At 39.9% G+C, this 14,510-nt stretch overlaps 1 long non-coding RNA gene across 1 annotated transcript in view; it reads right to left on the bottom strand.

Annotated features, from left to right (window-relative positions):
• Positions 1-13,831: 13,831 nt before the first annotated feature.
• LOC113973395 overlaps positions 13,832-14,510 on the bottom strand; it is a 4,636-nt gene continuing 3,957 nt past the window's right edge. Inside the window, exon 4 of the long non-coding RNA XR_003536204.1 lies at positions 13,832-14,059. This is a non-coding gene — a long non-coding RNA (uncharacterized LOC113973395). The remainder of the gene's footprint in view (positions 14,060-14,510) is intronic.

The following is a 14,510-nucleotide window of genomic DNA, read 5'->3' as shown; positions in this document are numbered from 1 at the left end:
CAGGAGAAGGTATTGCTTCACTGAGCAGACGTGGTCTCTCAATGTTTTGCTTTCTCATATATTTTCTCTCCTCCATCTGTTTTTCCTATCTGATCTCCAGCTGATCAAAAATCAGGCCACATTCTTCTCTTTGAGTTTTAAATTAATTAGCTGGAAATTCCTCTTGTAAGAGTATTTTTCCATGCCAATAAAGACAACAAAACCTGTTCTTGTCGGGTTTTTTGTAACATCTCACCATAGCTAATGTTATAAACCTCACCTATATTAAAGTCTGAGCCTGCTTATAGACCTTCATTATTTCAAACAGATTCTTTTATAAGCTAAAACCTTATTTAGCCTAAAACCTAATTTCTGTTCATCATATTAATTTGCTTTATCAATTCTACTCTTTGTTATTTCTCTGTATGTACAAAAAAAATATCCAAAAATGAAATAATGCAAGAAAGAAATCATACTTCTTTCTCATAATATTTTTGCATGCTCTGATGCATTTTTCTGCTTTTTGTCACAAAATAGTTCCTTGCCTGGTAAGCTATAAGTAAGAATTATTTTCTTTTTCTCCAAGAATTATAGGATAACTAATCAAAGTTAAGGACCAGCTTTGTTTTCCTACTGCTCTGCAACATCGACCTGGGCTCAAAATATCTGATGTGCATAAAAATGTCCTCTTGTTAACATGGACAAGCCATTGGGATGGTTTAAAACCTAATCAATGAGACAATAGACCTTAGATCCCTCCTAATCCCCATCATGGATATTCTGAATCAATTGATGCCATTAAATGAAAATTACTTGACATTTACTGAGCTGCTTAGAATCTTTATAGAAGCTGGAGAATGGGTTTTCAATGCCATATGTTACCTGAATGAGGCTTTTTCATAACAAAAATCTTTCTGAAATGCAACTGCATTTCACCTGAATGTCTGTACAAGCAATTCCTACAATAAGAAAAGTGGGGTGTACCAGCCTCACATTGCAATGGGAGCCATCAGCCAGGAAATAAAGGTGGTTTTATTGACATTTCTAAACAATTTTTTTGATAAATCTGACCAAAGGTGCAAAACAAAAAGCCCTGGGAGTCTGGGAAGGAGGCTGCAATTACTGAAAGCACATAATTCAGCAGCTGGGTGGAACATGACATTGCTGAGAAACATATTGTGACTGTAATTAAAAGCAAAACTCTGCACTAGTTATAAAAGGAGGGTATAAAAAAAGCATGGAAGCTTTATTCCTGAGGGTGATGTCTGTGGGATGTTTGAGAGAGAGGGGGGAATGCAGGAAGAGAAAACAACAGAAGGAATGGGCTGGATTTGGGACGCTAAAAAGATAAGGGACTAAATATCAGACAAGTAATTAGAGCTGCATGAGCATAATTTGTCCAATTCATGTTCTTTTTAAACTGTAGTTGTGTTACCTCCTTACTATTTTTCTTGGATAAAATTGACTCCTGCTGTACTCTGGGGCTCTGATTCCATGTGTCCTCATATTCTGCTGCAGCTACTTGGCCTGGGAAACCACAGAAATACAGGCAGAAATCATGGACCTTTGGCTTGTGTGGATTCTGTCCTACATATTCTGTACACTTAATTCCATCCAAGTATCTAAAACACCTCATGAATTTGAAAAATGGGTCTCATTTGTACCAATCTACCACAATCATATTATTTTGACTCCTTTAAAAATAAACTCCTTTATTATTTTCAGTATTTCTACTTAAAAAAAAAAACAAATCTGTCAGTGAATCCTTCTCTATTTCTATGGTATCTTATTTGTGATTAAGAAACTTATTTTTTCCAACCTAAGGGGAGTTTCTTTTCCCAGTGACACACAATGCAATCTTCATTCCTATTAATAGTCTCTAAAGAGTTGACAGACCAGCTGTTCCTGTCCTCAGAAATAGTTTTATGCTTTGTATTATTCATCTGTTTTCCTCTGGCCGTTTCAACTCAGAGTCATTTCTGGTTTGTTTTGTGGGTTTTTTTTCAAGATGAGTAAAACAACCCCGATTTTTATTCACCAAAATGCAGTTTAAGACAAAGTTTGCTCCCTTTATAGAGGCCAAGAAAAGATCCATGTTTCTCCTAGGTACAGGTTGAGCCTAGAAAATAGAATAGAGGTAAACGTGAGGGACCTATTTTTAACAACATAGAAATTTAATATTGTTTAGAAGAGAGAATGATAGAATCCTAGAATGGTTTGGGTTGGAAGGGACCTTAAACATCATCTCATTCCACACCCCTGTCATGGGCAGGGACACCTTCCACTAGCCCAGGTTGCTCCAAGCCCCGTCCAACCTGGCCTTGGACACTTCCAGGGATGGGGCAGCCCCAGCTTCTCTGGGCAACCTGTGCCAGGGCCTCACTACCAAAAGAGCATCTTTTTTTCCAGACTTTTCCCTTTGATTATCCCAGTTTCTCCACTGACTGCCAAGGGGGCTCATCTCCCACCCCTATAGTAGCTCTTGTCTCACCTAATTCCAGACATCAAGAATGTAAATGTGAACTGATTATCCAGGTTATTTTCACAACCACAGACAGCTCTGAATGCAATTTCCCTGACACAGTTTAGGTGTCTACAGAGGACGAGATAATCAGTTCCTCAGGGCTCACTCCTCTCCACCATCTCTAAAAGGAGGGTGGGATGATTGCTGGGATGGAGATGTTTTCTTTAGGGGTAAAATTCCACACACCACACACATCAGGTTATGAACACCTCATGCAGGCATCCCTCTGGATGGGTAAGCTGGAAAAGTGAGCTCCTGCTGTGGTTAATTGCCAGTTTAAACTAATTAGCCAGGTTACCCTTACAGTTGTGGGAACAACTTGCAAAGTTCCTGCTAGAAACTCATTTGTGCTGTATCGTGGCAGGAGGTCCTGAGTCCTAAGCCATACTGTCTCTTTTAAGTGGCTTTTAGGGAGTCATGAGGTGGAGTTTGTTAAAGACATGGAGAAATTTAAGTATCAACATGTCTAGATGCAAATTGGATGTTTAAGCTTCCACTGGGGTCAACAATCACCTAAAATGGAACCTTCACTCAATCTGTTGAATGGCTGAGAACCCCTAGAACTTTATACACTTCAAGGCTCGATTAACTTGCCCAATAAAAGGAGAGGAGCACCAGCTGAGATGTCTTTGTATATCTTAGTGTATAAAAGTGTCTGAAGGGACACTTATATAAAGGACAGACCTTTATAAAGGATGTCAGGATGGACCAGGCTCTGCTCAGCCGTGCCAAGCAACAGGAAAAGAGGCAACAGGCAGAATCTGATGGACAAGAAGTTCCACTTGAACATGAGGAAGAACTTATACTCTGAGAGTGACTGAGCCCTGGAACAGGTTGCCCAGAGAGTGTGTGGAGTGCCCCTCACTGGAGATAATCAAAAGCCAGCTGGACACAGTCCTGAGCAAGGTGCTCTATGGAATCCTGCTGGAGCAGGGAAGTTGGACCAGATGACCTCCTGTGGTCCCTTCCAACCTTCTCCATCCTGTGATTCTCTGATTTAACATTCCCAGGAGTCTGGCAGCTGTGAAACACGGGTGCTGAAGGCCTGGCAGGTTGAGACTGCCTCATTGAATTGAACTGGATTCTTTTGTGTGGACAAATTAGTCCATCCCTGAAATGAAACAAAATAAATCCCAACCAGAATAAATATTTGATTTAGGTTGACTTTTAACATCATCTTTGGTAAGAGGAATCCCTCACCATGTGTTTCTCAAAGATGATTTGAATTACAAAGCCTGGCTTCACTCCTTTACCTAAACCCATTTCCCACACCATCACAAACTATGGTGGAAGATTTCACCTCCTCTATTTGAAGCAATCCCTTAAAGTCATGTTTTTAAAAAAATAGTCTTTTGCTGAGGGGAGATTCTCATAAGATTTTTGTTTCTTGCTTGTTGTATTTCTGCATCTTGCAAGGAACTAAATCTTACATTACTGGCAGGTGGACTCCCAATAAGAATTTATGTCCATGACTTCACAAGCACACTGAGACTCCCTTATTAAAGAGCTCAGAACATCTAAAGGGTCATAAAGCTTCTTCTTCAGCTTTCTAGGTGTGGTAAAACACCCACTAATAAGAGCAAGCAGTTTCTGGAGTGATTTTAAAGACATATGGATGTTACTACAACCACTATTTGAGACAAGCTCTGGAAGGGCAGATAAGAAGAACACACTTGTGACAAAAGCTGTGCCAGGAGACCTGTGGGATCTACAGAACTTTTCTGGAATTGGCAAGCCAGAGTGCTCTGCTGCCAAAAATCATAGTAGAACTTCTGTTGCTGTGCCTTCCTGTGTTACTTTTCCATTAAATATGAGGGAATGTGGTCAGCTCAGTTACAGAGAGACAAACCTTTCTCTGAACAGTGAATAAGAGACTGTCTTTCCACCCCTCATTTTTCTAACAGCAACAAAGTTCTTGCTGTGTCCCAGTTCCTCCTGTTGGTCAACATGGTCTTCTCTCAGCTTTGTGGAAATAACACATTGCACTCAAAACCCAAACTGATGGGAAGGGCTTTCTTAGAGTTGGATTTTAAGGGTGTAAAGATACTCAGAGAAGTTTTAAATGTCTAGAAGAAGCATCACTTCTGGGAGGAACAGCAGGAAGGTGATATGTGGGTGTGACACAGACATCTTATGGATGAGTCTGAATTTCTTAGTCATAGAACAGCATAAAAAGAGCCATCTGGGAGGACAATTGGCTAAGAATTGGTCACCTTTTGATTAGCTAAAAATTGCACATGGAGCAAGATTGCAGTATTTAAACACACTATTTTTTCATTACCAGTTATTAGAAAAATAATGCAAAATATCTGAATAGAAATAAATACAAAGACACAACTCTGATATATATTCAACCACCGTTCCTCAGTAGTTAATTAATTCATCCCTGATCCTAAAAAGTGTAAAGTTCTTCTTTTTTAAGTTTTTATGTTGCATGTATGTACAGCTGAGCTTCTAATGCATGGTTTTATTTATAATGAAAGAAGAAAAGAAGACATGCTTAGGTATTTCTTTTTTTTTTTAATTTTTTCTTATACTTTTATTTTACCATTAGGCCAATTGATCCTGGATGCAACCTACCTATAAAATGAATCCCATGCATAAATCCTCTGTGTGATCTGCCCACTGGAGGTTCATTATTCTGAGTGCTGGCATTTTGTAAAAGGAGAATGAAAGAACAACAAAATCATAACAGGAACCAAAATCTTTCCTGTGAGGGAAACTTTTATGTGCTCAAGACCAGGCACTGAAAGCCATGTGGGGGGGGGAAAAAATGAGTTGACTCAACTTCTGGGAGTGCAAAATGCTGTAGCTGAAGATTTCTGAGTCATAACCCTCAAATGAGACACAATCAGGTGTCACAGGGGTGAAACTTTCTTGTAGGTCTTCCAGCTCAAGTTGGAGTCATCAGAGCACTGGTATTTGGCCTAAAATGTAATTACCTCAGGAAAACAGGAGGGACATCAATCTCTAGGATTAAACAGAGAACTCTTTTGGTGTCTAAGTAAAACATATCAAGACCAGTAAATATTCAACACACATATTTAGCCTAGGGAAGGAAAACTCCCAAGGCCAGGTTGGACAGGGCTTGGAGCAGCCTGGTCTAGTGGAAGGTGTCCCTGCCCATGGGAGGGGGCTGGAAAGGGCTCTTTAAGGTCCCTTCAAATCCAAATCATTCTGTGAATCTGTGATTCTATGAACTCTGGAATATCTCCATGCACATCCATTCACTTGGATGGAAACCTTGTATCAGTTTCCTCTGAGGATGTTCAGTCTCTCTCCTTTTCTACTGACAATGGGCCACATAGGGAGACCCTCCCCTTATGTAAAATACCTGAACAAAGGTAACACACCTTGGTAAAGATATTCCCATTTCCCTCTCTCCCTTTCTTTCTCTTTCCTTTTCTAGAGAAAAGATTTTCCTTCCAGAAGGATTAAGCACATACATTAAAAAAATATATATTTAGATATAAATGCCAAAGCGTTTTCAATTAACTGATTTTAGATTTGATGAAAACCATATTTCAAATTACAATTCAAACTAATAATCCATGGACAGGTCCATTTTATATTTTGTTGCTGTATCTGCTACATTTTTTTGCCATTAGACTTTTCTGTACTAACTCAACAACATGATATGACCAGGGTAAGTGAATGCAATTTTGGGTGTTACTTGAAAATCTGTATTTTAAGAAAACAGTAGCAGTGGAAGGAGAATTCCACAGGAGCTAATTCTGCAATTCAATGACACTATTTGAATCCTGTCTAAAAAATGGACCATTTTCTGATGTAGTGATTCTAGATGATCGAAAGCCAACAACATTGATTTTATCATAATTATGTGGACAAGATACTGTTTTCTTATTATGTTTTTGTAGAGCTTGGCCTCTGTTACTCTTAGTTTTTAGGGACCATTATAAATAACAAAATTAAAATTCTGTGAACAAAAAAGAAACTGAAACCATTTTCTTTCCCTTAAAAAAATTAATGTAATTAAACCATAAGGTGATTTTCCTTCTATGAGACAGACCTGTGCATTTCACAACTGTAGTCAGAAAATTAGACTATTTCTTACAGTAAAATGTAATGTTCTATTGAACAATGTGAGAAAATTCTTGTTGTAAAGCCCCATGAAAAATAGCTGCATGAAAAGCAAGCCAGTTTTAGGATTTATCTGTACCCAGGAACTCATGAATAGAATCCACATAAAAACTAACCCAACATTACAACTGATTTACACCCAGGAGAACAGGAATAAGCAACTGTGTGAATGTTCCACGAAGCACAGAAAGGGAGAAGTTTGAGATTGAGTGGTTTTACCTATTCAAAGACCCAATTTTGTGAACTCCCTTACTTTTAAAAAATACCCTTTCTTTTAAAGACAGTTTGTTTTCCTTCCTCTTGTTTCTCCAACAGGGTTTTAAAAATAATAAAACATCTCTGGAGTTATGGTAGTCAGACCAGAGAACATAAATACCCATAAATTTCTCTCTGAACAGGGAAAAATCCATATATATTTTTAATAGATAGTTTTCTGTGCTGAGCAGTTCATCATTTATACTTATTCACCGAAACCCTTTTCCCTTACTTAATTTTTTAAAAAGAAGTTTTAATTCTCCCAGGTTAATTTTTTGAAAAATTAGTGAATAACTCTTGCATAGTGACAAAATAACTTTGATTGAAGCTTCAGGCACGTGGTACCTTTTACATGCCCTGATCACACTGACTTGGCTTCTGGTTTTAGTTTCCTGATGCAAAATTTAGGGTGATTATTTTAATATTTGGGGGATTTTTTGTGTGTGTGTCTGTCATATGCAATATTCCTCTGAAGAGATGGTGAAAGTGATTATTTCACTACATTTTCTTTCTCTCCCAGGGAAAATAATTGTGAGAAATGAAATCGGAAAACAAGCCCATCACAAAATCCTTAGAACAACGGTGGAGAAAAAAAAACTGTAATGATGCTCTAATCTGTGAGGAGAGTCAAGATTTACACAGAAATACCAGAAACTGAGGATGATCGTGATGCAAACAGCTGAAAACAGCTGAAATCACACACAATCCTTAACAAATACCTGCTTTTAGCAGCAGTCAATATCAATTTATGGGGCCAAATGGATCAACAGGCACCCAAACGTGATCAGCTGGGACTAAAACACACTCGAAGTGATTGACTCGTGTAACAAACAATTAAACCGTTGACAAATTTGGCCCAGAACATTTTTGAGGAGTTGCTGAGCTGCAGATTGCTGGGACTCAGCCAGGTGTTCCTGGAAGAATCACTGCGTGTTTGTTGTGCTCTTATTGAGCAACTTTCACTGAGCTTCCTGCCACAGCCACAGGCAGGGAAAAGAATCAGCTGTTAATGCCTCTGTGCTGAGCTCTCCAGGCTCTTAAGCTTTAAAAGGAAACAAATAAATGAAAAAAAAAACACAACCGAACAACCAGCAAACCAATGTACTTTCTCTTTTTATACGTGGAACGTTAATTCTGCTATTTAAATAAAAGCTCTTTGAGCAATAAAGTTTTGCAATAATATTTGCCATTAACACACCCTAATAATATCTGTGATATTATTAAGGAAATAATAAAATAACAGCACTCCTGTTTACACTTGCTGCTAAATCTGAAACTCATGGTGGAAATATTAAGCAGCAAATCAAATTAGAGAAGCAGAAGGTGGGTGAAGGTGAATTAACAAAACCACGCAGAGTTTTCCACGTTGTCAGTTTATTCCTGGAATTGTTTTTTTGGGCAGGGACATGAATCCTGAAAAGGTACATAATTACACCCTTAAACCTTTTCTTGGAAGCCTCCCCACCTTAATTCATGTTGAAATGCTCAGGTGATTAGTAGGTTATTTTGAAGCTTCCTATACAACCATGGATACAACCATCAGTTGCAAAAATAATTCTCTTCTGAGAAGGACAAAAACAGCTCCTGTGGCCTCTGTTAATGAATAGATGCAGAGAGATTGGCATCAAGGACTTCAATGTTTCCTTCTAATGAAAGGTTTGTTGTTATTTCTGTCCCTCCTCCTCACAGGGGAGGGGTTATTACAGTGGAAAAGCTACCAAGGTAGAACCTCCAGAATTAAAGAGACATTTTATGAAAAAAGAAGCAGCAAGAGAAAGATTGTCCTCTTTTGTGTTGGTTCAGTGTGAATATACTTAGTGGGAGACAGAGCTCCTGCCTCTGGCAGGGAGCTGACACCTGAATTTCACACCAGAACTCAGCCAGTGCTGTTGGTTGGGAAGGAAAAGAAAAAGAGTGTGAAAGTCAGGGCACCACTGAACTGAGATTTTTATGTTGGAGGAGCAGAAATAATTGATTTTTCAACTTGCTATTCGTTCTTACAAATGGAAAAGGTGTTCAGGCTGACCTGGTTGGTTTTTTTCCCTTCAAGAACACCAGTGTACCAAAAAAACCCCAACCCAAACAGGTCAGAACAAGTTGTAGTTTGCTTAGGTTTTATTAATTATCTGTTTTTAAGAAGAGTTCATAGAAAATCACAAAATGCCAAAGGTAAAATGATAAATATCAACATTGTAAAAGAAAAACAACATACAAGCCCCCTCTTTGATGTATTTATCACCTTAGTTTATCTCCTCATTTCTCTGCAAGGTCAGAATAAGAAAGCAGGAGCCAAATATTATGGTAGAACATAAATACTACATGTAATGTGCAAAACAGAGACAAGTTCAAGCTCTTGGAAAGGTGTTTTGAGCTCAGAAAGGTGCAGGAAAATAGTTAAATGCTTGATTAACATGCAGAAATCACAAGGACTGATTTTAAATCTGCTACCAATCACCCTTATTATGGAACCCACTCCAGAAATGTGGGTACACCAAAAAATATCTGTGTAATGCACATTTATAAACTTGGTAAATGTTTGTACAAGGCCAACTCTTTAAAGGTCTGCTGGTACCTAAATATTAATGACAATTCCATGACAGAGGAAAAAAGAATAGACAAAACTAGGTCAGAAATAAAATATTTCTAGACAATGGGGGTATTTTGGAGTGGAGCCATCATTTCTTGTCATCACATTTTATTGTTTTCTGGGCTTCTGAGAAAGGGTGTAGGAAGCCCATCCATGGAAAATGGTCACTCACACTTTGAATCCCACATTTGCAACCAGACCAACAGGAGGAGGTCTGGGGAGACCCTCTGTGGTCTGGGTATTGGTCTGAACTGTCCCTCTAAGTAATAGTGTCGTTCTCCTGGAATATCCAAAGCTAGATTTGAAGGCAGGATCCAGCAGAATGCCACCAAAGGCACTCTATAATTAACCTATCAATTAAGCGTCCTTTTATTCTCACTCCACTTAAAACAACTCTAATGTGTGCTTTAAAAGTAGTTAATAAATTTTCCAAGCTTTTTTTTTTCTCCTCAAAACACCATAACTTTTTTTGTGTGTGATATTTATGATTTTTTTTTTCCTTAGGAAAAAGTTTAAATGTTTCACCGAAACTCTCCAAATGAAAACAAAAAGGAATTATTTCCACAACGAATTGGAAAAAATAATCTTTTTTATTTTTTTCTCATCAGGCAACCACTTAAGTGCCTAAGGAAGGATATTTGGCCCCAGTTCAGATACTCAAGGACATTTTGCCTGGTCTCCAGCTGCTGCTCCAGAAGGACAAAATACATGAGCAAAATGCAGTGCTGAAATTAGTGGAATAGAACATGTTAAAATGAAATCCTCCCTGATTTCTTCAATGGTTTCATGGAGAAAGAAATGTGTGATCCCTGTGTGATACCTGTGTGCTCTTACAGGTTTCCACCCCAAAAAATGCTGAAATCCAATGTCCCAGTCCCAGCACTTATAACAATGCAACAGAAGCTGAATAGATTAGGTTTTTGTCTAGTTTAATGAAAATAAAGTATCACACGGTGCTTCTTATTGAGGGAAAGACCTTGCTGAAGGAAAGTGCTCCTCAGCACTCCTTGTTGAGGGAAAGACCAAAATTCAGAAATCACAGAAATCACATGACAGTTTTCACACATATTTTCATTTAAAAAGAAAAATAAAAATCTTTCACTAATTCCATTAGTCATGGATCTACCTGCATTGTTTAGGATTTGAAAGGTCAGAACATTGAGTAAAGGGTGATTTTTTTTAACCAAGAGGCGCTGCTGGCATAGAAAAAGATCACAGAGCACTGTTGCGGATGTCAGCAAATAAAGATTCATCTGTGAACAGGAATTTGGAGTTTGGTCCTTACATTTTTATAATTTCTGTTTGAAATGCAGTTCTTTGGAACATAAAGATACTCAACTCTGGGGAGGGAACTCAAGTACCCAGCTTTACTCCCATTGAACTCTCATGCTGTTCTTCCACCGAAGGACTGGAGCTCTGCCCTTGGAATCAGGAAGCTCAGCCCTAACAGGAGAGAGCTCCTGTGGGAAACTCGATATCTCCAGTCTTTGGAGACATCAATTATTAGGACATGAACCCATTGGAGCAGGTCCAGAGGAGGCCATGGAGATGCTCCAAGGGCTGGAGCCCCTCGCTCTGGAGCCAGGCTGGGAGAGCTGGGGGGGTTCCCCTGGAGAAGAGAAGGATCCAGGGAGATCTCAGAGCCCCTTGCAGGGCCTAAAGGGGGTCCAGGGGAGCTGGAGAGGGACTAGGGACAAGGTATGGAGTGACAGGACAAGGAGAAATGGCTTTAAATGGAAAGAGTGTCAATTTATATTGTGTATAAGGAGGAAGGCTTTTACAATGAGGGTGGTAAAACACTGGCACAGGTTGCCCAGAGAAGCTGTGGCTGCCCCATCCCTGGAAGTGTTCAAAGCCAGGTTGGACAGAGCTTGGAAAAACCTGGTCTAGTGCAAAGTGATCCTTCCCACGGTGGGGGTTTGAACTACACGATCTTTAAGGTCCCTTCCACCCTAACCCTTTTCCTGATTTCTGTTGAGTGCCTCCAGTCTTTGGAAACATCAATTATCCCTTCCGAAGTTTGGGGGGAAAAAAGACCTGTAGCTGCAATGCATTAACAAGACAACCCTTCCCGAAATAGTGAACCTTTCCTACCCCTGCTAAGATACCCTGCAGATCCCGGAGAGTTTCCTTGGGGTATTTCCCTGGATTCCTGGCTCTCCGCTCGCTCCCTGGCTGGGTGACACTAGATGGAGCTGCGGACCTGCTGAAGGCTCCGCTCTCCGTCTCTCCTCCTGCCCGCAGAGGGAACCCGAGCTCTTCGCAGGTCCGGGCAGCCCGTCCAAGACAAGGTAAATTCGGTTTTAGGATACTTCAGTCGGGGATTTGGAGCTGCCGGACAGGCGGCAGATTTGATCCAGTCCCTCTGAATTACGGTGGTCTCTATAAGGAGGAATTTTTTAAACTGGGTTTTGAGCAATTTGGAGTTCTGGCAGCAAGTAGAGATGCAGGTGCACAGCAATGACTTTGGGGATGTGGTGTTTGTAGAACGCTGTGGTTTAACCCCAGCTGGCAACTAAGAACCAGACAGGTGCTCCCTCCCTCCCTCACGGCGGGATGGGGGAGAGAATTGGGAGGGTAAAAGTCAGAAAATATCTGGGTTCAGTTTAATAACTGGGAAAGCAAAAGTCCCACAAACAAGTAAAGCAAAACAAGGAATTCCTCCACTGCTTCCCATGGGCAGGAGGGTGTTCAGCCATCCCCAGGAAAACAGGGATCCATCAGGTGTAACAGGGATTTAGAGACAAATGCCATCATCCTGAATGTCCCCCCTCCCCTTCCTCCTCCTTCCCCAGGTCTCCATGCTGAGCATTTCTATGGTGTGGGACATCCCAAAGGTCGGTTGGGATCTGCTGTCCCAGCTATGTCCCCTCCCAACCCCCTGTGCACCCCCAGCCCCCTCCCTGGTGGGTCAGTAGGAGCTGCAGAAAAGGCTCTGAAGCTGTGCAAGAACAACTCAGCAACGACAACATCATCTCTGTGTGATCACCCCTGTTCTCAGCACCAACCCAAAACGCAGCCCCACAGCAGCTCCTGTGGAGAAAATCAAATGTGTCTCAGCCAAAGGCAGCACCCTGTGATGAGCATGGCTTTGGGATGCTTTCCCAACTTGAGAATACAGGATGGGAAAGCAAAGACAGGCTTGCTAAAATCAGAGGGGTTGAGGAGCTTACCCTTTTTACTCTTGTTTTTCTAGTGACCATTATAATCAACAAAAGTAAAACTGTGTGGAAGAAAAAAAAAGGGACCGAAACCATTTTCTTTCCATCAGGAAAAAAAAAAGTGATTAAACCATGAGGTGATTTTCCTTCTTTAAGACAGACCTGTGCAATAGTGAGTGTATGGCACAATTACAGTCAGAGAATTATTCTATTCCTTATAATGTAATAATTGCACAATTATAGTCAGAGAATCTTTGCAGGAGCACAGGAGGCAGATGGGGGGACAGCCCTGAGATGCCATTCCAGTGTCTCTGATATTCCATTCCCTCTTCTCTCTGTCACCAAGGCTACAGAGCCAACTTGTGGAGCTCTGTGGTCCAAAGCTCACCCTCAGCTCCCTCACCTGCACACAAGGTGTCCTGACATTCCAGATGCTCTCCCAGCCAAATCCTGAACCATCCCAGAACTATCCTATTTCAAAACACAATTTGTTTAGCTGGCTGTGGCTTCTTATCCCTCAGCTCCATTTCTAGTTTTTCTATCATGTATTTAAGGGAACTTGATGAAAGACAGAGCAGCTTCAACAAGGGGACCACAAAGAGATCAGAGCTTCCAGGTACTGCCCTAAAACCATCCTGTATGATTCTAATAACATACAAAACGGTACTTTTATACCTTTATACTGTGCCAATGGTGTTTATACAGCAATTTTTAAAGTTTATTTTCCATTTCCAAAGTAAATTAGGCTGGTGCACTTTTTTCTTAGCAGATGACAAAAAGCACATGAGTAGATTTAATGTCCTTATTAAACCAAATACTTTGTGTAAATAGTTCTCTGGCCTGTAAGTTATATAAAATATATGTCTCCGTGTGGTTTTATCCAACTATATCCAAATGTTTGTACATATTTTCCTTCTCTTGAAGATAAACTCTGCTGTGTTTACTGCCTATTCACTCACTAATTAGTAGATATGTTTGTGAAGAGAACTAATTGACTCTACTCCTCTGTCTGTCATGATCATAAAGCCAGGCAAATATGACAGCTGTTGGGAAAAACTTCTGGTTTTTCTTTTGCTCTTTATTTGGTGTGATTTCAGTTTAATTTTTGGATTAATGTGTAGGAATTCTTTTTTTTTTGTAGCCCACAGGCTATTTTTTTTCCCACTGACTTCATAGGCAACAGGTTTAATGAGATCCAACAGGTCTCACTTTGAAAAGGGCACATTTTGTGAGTATCTTTGACTCACATGTCCATTAAGTGCTTCGTGTGTGATGTAACATTAAAATCTGACCTTGTCCAATGGGAAAATTGTTTCCAGCTTTAATGAAGCAAAGCCTGGAAACAGAGGTGATGTCTTTCATTTGGAATTGCAGACACAAGGGGAAAAGAAATGGGTTTGAGTACAAACTTTTTTCTTCAACTCTTAGACAGCAGGAGCCACAAGGTTCCACCTAAACAGAGTTTGAGAATAAGTGTTCCATGTTTAACTTGGTTGTATTAATCACCTATAACAGAAGTAGAACTCGGAAAAAAGGAAAAAAAAGCATTATTCTATGTCTAAACATTTCTTTAGTCACTTGCTGATAAATTAGATGCCTGGGAGGTTATTTTTTGCCCCTAAAAATTTTCATATGTATTTTCTATTTGGAACATGTGATGTGATTAATCTGTTTAAATCAGCCTAGCTCTGCTCAAGTTTGTACCAATCCAAGTGATATTTACCTTCCAGTTATGGAAAGACCTTTGGAGAAGGAAATATTGAGTCAGAGAAACAAAGTTTCTGTAGGGAAGGGAAGGTTTGGGAAGGAAAGGAAATTTCAAGGAAATTTCAAGGAAAGGAAATTTCAAGAAAAGAAAATGTGGGAAGGGAAGGGAAGGGAAGGGAAGGGAAGGGAAGGGAAG

The sequence above is a fragment of the Neopelma chrysocephalum genome, unplaced genomic scaffold, assembly GCF_003984885.1.
Source record: "Neopelma chrysocephalum unplaced genomic scaffold, ASM398488v2 Primary Assembly neopelma1_101, whole genome shotgun sequence".
NCBI lineage: Eukaryota > Metazoa > Chordata > Aves > Passeriformes > Pipridae > Neopelma > Neopelma chrysocephalum.
Note: the sequence above shows the minus strand (reverse complement) of the source record. Positions and strands in the feature narration are given on the sequence as shown.